Source organism: Vombatus ursinus, unplaced genomic scaffold, assembly GCF_900497805.2.
Source record: "Vombatus ursinus unplaced genomic scaffold, bare-nosed wombat genome assembly UNPS02014794.1, whole genome shotgun sequence".
Lineage (NCBI taxonomy): Eukaryota > Metazoa > Chordata > Mammalia > Diprotodontia > Vombatidae > Vombatus > Vombatus ursinus.
The window spans coordinates 7,664,652-7,674,050 of record NW_020954572.1 but is presented as its reverse complement, the minus strand read 5'-3'; the positions used below and the strand labels follow the sequence as shown (position 1 = coordinate 7,674,050).

General features: G+C 35.1%; 1 pseudogene; it reads left to right on the top strand.

Annotated features, from left to right (window-relative positions):
• Nucleotides 1-1,228, top strand: part of LOC114048991 — a 7,133-nt pseudogene extending 5,905 nt beyond the window's left edge.
• The last annotated feature ends 8,171 nt before the right edge of the window (nt 1,229-9,399 follow it).

Here is a 9,399-nt window from a genome sequence, read left to right as displayed (position 1 = left end):
AAGAAAGAAAGAAAGAAAGAAAGAAAAAGAAAGGAAGGAAGGAAGAAAAGGACGTGTGTTTGTGTGTGTGTATGTGTGTGTGTGTAGTAGCTCTTTTTGTGGTGGCAAAGAATTGGAAATTGGAGGGATGCCCATCAATTGGAGAATGGCTCAACAAGTTGTGATATATGAATGCAATGGAATACTATTGTGCTATAAGAGATGATGAGCAGGATGATTCAGAAAAATCTGAGAAGACTTACATGAACTGATGATGAAGGAACTAAGGAGATCTAGCAGGATATTGACTGTGCACAGAAACAGCAATATTGCATGATGATCAACAGTGAATGACATCTATTCTCAACAATACTATGATTCAAGATAAGTCCAAAGGACTCATGATGGAAAAAAAAAAATTATACGTTTCCAGATGTATCTGATATTAACAGATGCAGTCTGAATTTAGATCAAAGCACCCATTTTGCTGCTTTCTTTTTTTTTTGTTTGTCTATGTTTTCATTTGTAACATGACTAATATGGAAATATGTTTCTCATGAATGCACATGTATAACCAATATCTAATTACTTGCCTTCTGAATGAGGGAGGTTATGAAAGAGGGAAAGAATTTGGTAGTCAAAACTTTAAAAATGAATGTGAAAATTGTTTTTTACATATAATTGGGGAAATAAAATAATACATATGTATTTAAAAGTACCAATATAATACATATATTGTTAAAAGTTCCTCTTCACCACCCTCCTCCTGCTTGCAGCCATGAAGGTTGAGCTGTACAGCTCAGCTGGTACAAGATCTACCCGAGTCATGGGAGGTGATACACCCACACAGATGGGAAGGTTTTCCAATTTTTGAATGCAAAATACAAGTCTGCATTCCTTTCAAAGAGGAACCCCCAGCAAATCAATTGGACTGTCCTGTATAGGACAAAACACAAGAAGGGACAGTTGGAAGAGATTCAAAGAAAAGAACTCGCTAGGCTGTTAAATTCCAGAGGGCCATCACTGGGGCTTCTCTTGCTGATATAACAGCCAAGAGGAACCAGAAACCTGAAGTTCAGAAGGTCCAATGAGAACAAGCCATCAGGGCTGCCAAGTAAGCGAAAAAGGCTAAGCAAGCAACTAAGAAGACAGCTGCATCTGATGCTAAGGCTCCTACAAATGCAGCACCTAAACAAAAATTGTGAATCCTGTGAAAGTTTATTCACCCCAAGTTGGTGGAAAATGTTAATTGTCTACTAAATTGGATTAAGTAAAATAAAATTTAAAGCAACAACAACAACAAAAAAAAAAAGTACCATGGACAATGAAGTAACATTAATGCTAAACATACATGTGCTCAATGGCATAGCATCCAAATTTTTAAAGGGAAAATTAAATGAGTTAAAGAGGAAATAAACAGTAAAATTATACTAGTAGGGTTCCCCTATTAGAAGTATATAAATTTAACTATAAAACAAAAGAAGAAAAAAAAGATAAGTGGAATAGAACTTTAGAAAAGGTACACATAATAATCCTCTGGAGAAAATTGAATTGAATAGAAAGGAGTTTACCTTTTTCTAAGCTGTGCATGGAACTTTCACAAAAATTGATCACATCTTAAAGTGTAAAACCTTCACAACCAAATACAGAAAAGCAGAAATGTTAAATATATCCTTTCCAGAGCTTAATATAATAAAAAGAGAGTCAACAAAGGACTGGGGAAGCATAGATTAAAAATTAATAGAAATCAAATAATGTATTGCTAAAGAATGAGTGAGTCAAAGGACATATCATATAAACAATTTATAATGTAATTTAAGAGAATAACCACAATGAGGCAATGTTAAAAATTTAGATACTACCAAAGGAAAACTTAGGGGAAAAATTATATACAAAAGAGAAAGAATAAATCAATGAATTGATTATGCAAATAAAAAATGAAAAAAGTACCAATTGAAAATCCTAAATTAATCAACTAAATGGAAATATTGTGAATCAAAGGGGGATTAATAAAACGGAAAGAAAAAAATTGAACTAATAAATAAAACTGAAAGTTGTTTTAAAAAACAATAAAATAAAAAAAAAAACATTGGTTAATTTGAATTTTTTAAAAGAAGAAAATCAAATTACCAGTATTGAAAATGAAAAAAAGTGAATTCACCATCAATGAAGATGAAATTAAAGCGATTATTAAGAACCAATTTGCCTAATTATATGCCAATAAATCTGACAATCTAAGTGAAATGTATGAGTATTTATGAAAAGATAAATTGCCCAGATGAACTGAAGAGGAAATAGAATACTTAAAAAATCTATCATAGTCAAAGAAATTTAGCAAACCATAAATGAACTTCTAAAGAAAAAAATGCCTGGGGGGGGGTGGAGCCAAGATGGTGGAGGGAAAGCAGTGACCTGCTTGAGATCTCTCTCAAACCCTTCCAAATACCCATAAAAATGACTCTAAACAAATTCTAAAGCAGTAGAACCCACAAAAAAAGAGAGTAAAACAAATTTCCAGCCCAAGACAACCTGGATGGCTGATTGGAAAGGTATATCACGCCAGCTGGGAGAGGATCACAGTTCGGTGTGGGCACGCAGGCCGCAGTGACCCTGGAACAGGCCTCAAAGGACTGAAATGCAGGCAGCTGTGGTGGTTTCCAGACTTCTCAATCCATGAATGACAGAGAAAACTTAGAAGGTCAGTGGGAAAAGTCTGTGACTGAGGTGAGAGAAGAAGCTAGGTCTCAGTTGTGCCCAGGGCAGCGGCTGTTTCCTGAGCTTCTGGCCCATAGACTGAGGGGCAATCGAGTGACTGATCAGAGAGGGATTGCAAGGATCTCTTTGCTAGTGCTGAGGCAGGAATCTCTTGCTTTGCCTGTGCTTGGATCTGGGTCACAGTTCTGAGGGGCAGTCCTGGGGTGAAGAGGAGCACTGGCATGGTAGAGCTTGTTGTGGCGGTGGAGAGGAAACACCTCACCCCTTATCATACCACCTTGGAAGAACTGAAAATGTTCAGGTCCCTAGAAGTATCTCTGAAAACAGCTGTAAAAACCCCCGAAGCTTGGGACAGTACATTCTCAACATTGGAAACAGACTTTTACCTTAACAAAGAGTTTAAAACTCAAGTGATTGGTTGGGATCATGAACAAGAAGTACAAAAAGAGTCAGACTATATTATCTTACTTTGGTGACAAAGAAGATCAAAACATACAACCAGAAGAAGAAAACAAAGTCAAAGCTCCTACATCCAAAACTTCCAAGAAAAATATGAATCAGTCCCAGACCTTGGAAGACCTCAAAAGGTATTTTGAGAAGCAAGTAAGAGAAGTAAAGGAAAAACTGGGAAGAGAAATGAAAGCGATGCAAGAAAATCATACTAAAGGAGACCCAAAGAATACTGAAGAAAATAACACCTTAAAAATAGCCTAATCCAAAAGACAAAAGAGGTCCAAAAAGCCAATGAGGAGAAGAATGCTCTAAAGAGAAAAATTGGCCAAATGGAAAGGGAAGTCCAAAAGATTACTGAAGAAAATACCTCCTTAAAAATTAGAATAGAGCAATTGGAAGCTAGTGACTTTATGAGAAATCAAGACACTGTAAAACAAATCCAAAAGAATGAAAAATTAGAAAACAGTGAGAAGTATCTCATTGGAAAAACAACTGACCTGGAAAATAGATCCAGGAGAGAGAATTTAAAAATTATTGGACTATCTGAAAGCCATGATCAAAAAAAGAGCCTAGACATCATCTTTCAAGAAATTATCCAGGAAAACTGCCCTGATATTTTAGAACCAGAGGGCAAAATATAAATTGAAAGAATCCACCAATCTCCTCCTGAAAGAGATCCCCAAAGGAAAACTCCTAGGAATATTGTAGCCAAATTCCAGAGTTCCCAGGTCAAGGGAGAAAATATTACAACCAGCCAGAAAGAAACAATTCAAGTATTGTGGAAACACAATCAGGATAACACAAGATTTAGCTGCTTCTATATTAAGGGACCACAGGGCATGGAATATAATATTCTGGAGGGCAAAGGAAATAGGAATACAACCAAGAATCACCTACCAAGCAAAACTGAGTATAATCCTCCAGGGGGAAAAAAATGGTCATTCAGTGAAATAGAGGACTTTCAAGCATTCTTGATGAAAAGACCAGAGCTGAATAGAAAATTTGACTTTCCAATATAAGACTCTAGTGGAACATGAAGAGGTAAACAGGAAAGAGAAATCATAAGAGACTTATTAAGGTTGAACTATTTACATTCCTGCATGGAAAGATGATATTTGTAACTCATGAGACCTTTGTCAGTATTAGGGTAGTTGGAGGGAAAAAATTATATGTATGTATATATATATATATATATATATATATATGGATAGGTAGATAGATACATACATACATAGGTACATAGTTAAATAGATAGATAGAGAGCACAGAGTGAGTTGAAGATGAAGGGGTAATATCTGGAGAATAAAATTAAGGGGTGAGAGAGGATTATACTAGGAGAAGGAGAAAAGGAAAGCTAGATAGAATGGGGTAAATTATCTCACAAAAAAAGGGAAAAGAAAAGACTCTTACAGTGGAGGGGAAATGGGGAAAAGGTGAGAGGGAATGAGTGAGGCAGACTGGGAAAGGGGGTATTTAGAAGCAAATACCTCTGAGGAGGGTCAGGGTCAAAAGAAAGAATAGAATAAATGGGGGGGGTGAGATAGGATTAAGGGAAATAGAGCTAGTTTTTCACAGCAAGTCTACTATGGAAATGTTTTGCATGACTACATATGTATAACCTGTATTGAATTGCTTGCCTTCTCAATAAGGGTGCGTGGGGAGGGAGGAAGGGAGAAAATTTGGAACCCAAAGTTTTAAAAACACATGTTTAAAAAAAATGTTTTCATATGCACGTGGGAAATAAGAAATACAGTAAATGGAGTATAGAAATCTATCCCACCCTACAGGAAAATAGAAGGGGAAGCGGGGGGGGGTGAGAGATAGCAGGGAAAGCAGATTAGGGGAAGGGGTATTCAGAATGCATGCCATCTTGGGGTGGGGAGAGGGGTGAGATGTGGTGAAAATTTGGAACTCAAAATCTTGTGGAAGTAAATGTTGAAAATTAAAAATAAATAAATTTATTAATAAAAAAAGAAAAAAAAAAAAGAAAAATGCCCAGGGCCAAATGGATTTGTGAGTGAACTCTACAAACATTTAAAGACAAAATTCCAATACTAAACTATTTGGAAAAAAAGGCAAAGGAGTCTTATCAAATTCCTTTTATGAAACAAACAGTTTTGATACCTAAACCAAGGAGAGAAAATACAGAGAAAGAAAACTGTAGATCAATTTCCCTAATGAACATTGATGCAAAAATTTTAAATAAAATATTAGCAAGGAGATTATAGCAATATACCACAAAGCTTATACACTATGACCATGTGGGATTTGTCAGTAATGCAGGACTGGTTCTATGTTAGGAAAACTATGAGCATAATTGACCTTATCAGTTACAAAAACAGCAAAAATCATGATTATATCAATAGATATAGAAAAATCCTGTAATAAAATACATCTATTCTTATTAAAAACCCTAGAAAGCATAGGAATAAATGAAACATTTTTTAAGTGATAATTAATGTCTATGTAAAATCAAGAGCAAATATTATGGGTAACAAGGATAAATTTGAATCCTTCCCAATAAAATCAGGAATGAAACAAGGATGACCATTTCCACCACTATTATTCAATATTGTATTTGAAAAGTCAGCTACAGTAATAAGACAAGAAAAATAAATTGAAGAACTAAAAATAAGCAAAGAGGAATCAAAACTATCACTTTTTCAGATGATATGATGGCATACTTAGAGAACCCTAGAGAATCAACTAAAATAGTTGAAACAGTAATTTCGGCAAAGTTGTTTAAATGAAACTCACAGAAATCATCAGCATGTATACAGAGTACTAATAAAATTCAGCAGTAAGAGATAAAGAAATTATATTTAAAATAACTGCAGACAATACAAAATGCTGAGGCATCTATCTACCTATTTGGCCTAATCATTACTTAAGTATCCTCTCAAGTCTTTTGTTATCCTTGAAGTAAAAGTTAGTCTCTCCCAAGTTCATTTGTGTAACTATTGAATCCAGGGATGGAAAACTTTTACCTCCAAAAGTGTTACTTAAACTTTTGAGAAGGTAACAAGATCAAATAATCCTGCAGGTCAAACTTAAATGATTTAATGGGGCTCTTGCACTTTTACTTTGGTCTGTATTTAGGCCTTGCAACCTTACTTGTCAGGTTTCTGTCTTCCAGACTACAAGCCATTCACCTACAGTTGGTAGCAAATAGTATGTACCAGCCAAACCCCCCACTTGCACCCCTCCCCATCATCCCCTGGCTGCAGCATCTACTGTATGCAGTCTGTGCTTGGTTCCAGTCAATCTTCTCTTTGAAACCCCTTCCAGGCACGGACAGCACTAAGTCCCTTGCCAGCGGGAAGCAGTTTCAGAAGCTGAGACCTTTTCCCCTTACCCTAAAAGAATTTGGGTACCATTGTTTGAGGAGGGAGTGATGGGGATGGGATCTGAATTTCTAAAAGGAAAAGACCATGTTTTGGGGATCTGGACTCTAAAAATGAAAAGCCCTGGACTTTCCCACTTGGCCCATTTCCTGACATTGGCCTGGTGTAATTGGCCCTTCCCAGCTAATTAACTGCCCTTTCATTGTCTGCACATGGCCCTACCCTAGACCTCTACTCTTTGATCCTATCTAGACCCTTTGACTCAATAATAGCACTACTAAATCTGTATCCCAAAAAGATCAATGAAAAGGGGGAAAGGACCTATTTGTACAAAAATATGTATAGTGACTTTTTTTTGGCAAAGAATTGGAAATCAAGAGGATTCTCTTCAGTTAGGGAATGAGCTGTGGTGCATGATTGTGATGGAATATTATAGTGCTGTAAGAAATTATGGGTAGGATAGTTGAAGAAAAACCTGGAAATATGAACTTATGCTAAATGAAGTGAGCAGAATAAAGAGAACATTGTATGCAATAACAGAAATATTATAAGGATGACTTACTGTGAAAAATTTACCTGCAGTTATCATGAGAATTGTCCAGGACAATTCCAAAGGACCCATAATGATGAATGCTATCCACCTCCAGAGAGAGGACTAATAAACTCTGGATGCACATTGAAACATACTTTTTTTTAAACTTTCTTTTTATTGTTTTATTTTGTTTGTTGTTTTCTTTTGTAGTATAAGTAATATGGAAATATGTTTTATATTACTTCACATCAAATTGCTTGCCTTTTCAAGGAGGAAAGAAGGGCCTGAGGGACTCAGGAACTCAAAAAGAAATAAATGATTGTTACAATTTTTTCACATCTAATTAGGAAATATTTAAAATTATATATATATATATATATACACACTTACATACATACATACATACATACATATATAATTACTCTGAACATATTTAGGTAAATCATCTTAAACCTAAAATACCATCTCACCTTTTTAGCACAATAGCAATAGAATTTTAGAATTGGAAAAGACTAGAGATCAGGGAAGTTTTACTACCTTTGTCAAAATTACAACTAGCTGGTGTCAGTAGTATGGTTAACATGGATTATGGCCATCTAACTTGCAGTTTCATAGGCTTTACCCAATATCATGCTTTTGCTTTTGTTTTATCTTTAATATCTTCAGAAAATACCTTTTTTGGACTTATACACATATTCTTTCTGTTATTCACATTCTATCAGCCTTTAACTTGACCATAGCAGGGAGTTTATAATTGTGATTAGTACAATTCTCCTGGTCTGGGTCTTTATTTAATTATAATACCAAAATCTTAAAATTGAATTGCTTACATAAAATGTTTGTTATAATGGGCCTCTGGTGCACTGTTTTATGGAAATTTGATTTTCCTTTCTTAATTCTGTGTTGGGACTTTGCTTTTCTTTTTATTTACTGGAATTAATGATAATACTGGGAAGAAAATTTCTTAAGATTATCAATCTGCTACCTGTACTTGTGTTAGGCTCTAGAGGAGAATAAAAAGGAAGCATAAAAGCATCATCTCTGTCTTGAAGAAGCTTATCATATATTCAGATAAGGTCAATGTGTGAAAAACCTACAGAACTCAAATTATAGGTAAAAGCTGGAGTGATTTAATTGTGTGATTGAATCTGAAATAGAGGAATTTGAAAAAAAAATGTCTGAAATATTCTGATATGAATTCACTGAAGCATTTGACTTTGAGCTGAGCCAAAATAGATGGATAATAAAAGAATAGATGAAGAAGAAAGAAATCATTCAAGATGGGGTAAACAGTATGAAAAGAACTCGACCTAACTGAAAAGGTTATGAAGTAGGAAGGAGAACATCACTATGAATTGGGCATGCAATTAAAAAAATTGAAAAAGTGCGAGCTGAAAATACAAAATTAAAGACCAAAATGGGAACCCTGAAAATCAAAGAAGAGATTAATAAAATAGAAAGTAAATCACTATTGATTAGAGAAATACAGATTAAAACAACTTTGAGATATGACCTCACACCTATCAGATTGGTCAACATGGCATAAAAGGAAAATGAAAAATTCTGGAGGGCATGTGGAAAAAATGGAACACTAATGCACTGTTGGTGGAGTTGTCAACTGGTCTAGTAATTTTGGAAAACAATTTTGAACCATGTCTGAAGAGCTATAAAAGTATGCATACCATTGATCCAGTAATACCACTACTAGGTCTGCATCCCAAAGAGATCAAAGAAAAGGGATCTGCAGCATATCTCCCCAACTTTTATTTTGCAATTATGACACTGACCAGGAACTATGTGGACAATTATCTTCTTTCTCTTAAGGAGCATGCAACAACAGAACATACCCTTTTGTCTCTAGAATGCATGTTCCTGCAGAGACGGAGTGTAGGTGAGGACAGGTTTTCCTTTTCCCAAGATCAGGTCAACTCAGCTGCATTCTGGTCTGTATTATAAACAGGTTAAAATGAAGTTAAAAAAAATTTTGAGTTGATGAATCAATGTGCTTTAACAGACCATGACTAGATTACTACCCTCAATATGACACACACACATACAAAAGGCTTGTGCTCCACAATCTCAGTTAATTAGGGAAATCACCAAATTGATAAGAGATGTTTATGATCAAATCTAGGTAATAGTTCCACAGGATTTTTAAGATCATATTGGATCTCTCTATATGAATATTATGTACAAAAATATTTACAGCACTTCTTTTTGTTGTGGCAAGGACACCAACCAGAAAATGGTTGAACAAATTGTGGTATATGATTGTTTTGGAATATTATTGTGCTATAAAGAAATGATGAACAGGATGGTTTCAGAAAAATCTGGGAAGACTTACATGAACTCAGGCAAGTGAAGTGAGCAGAATAA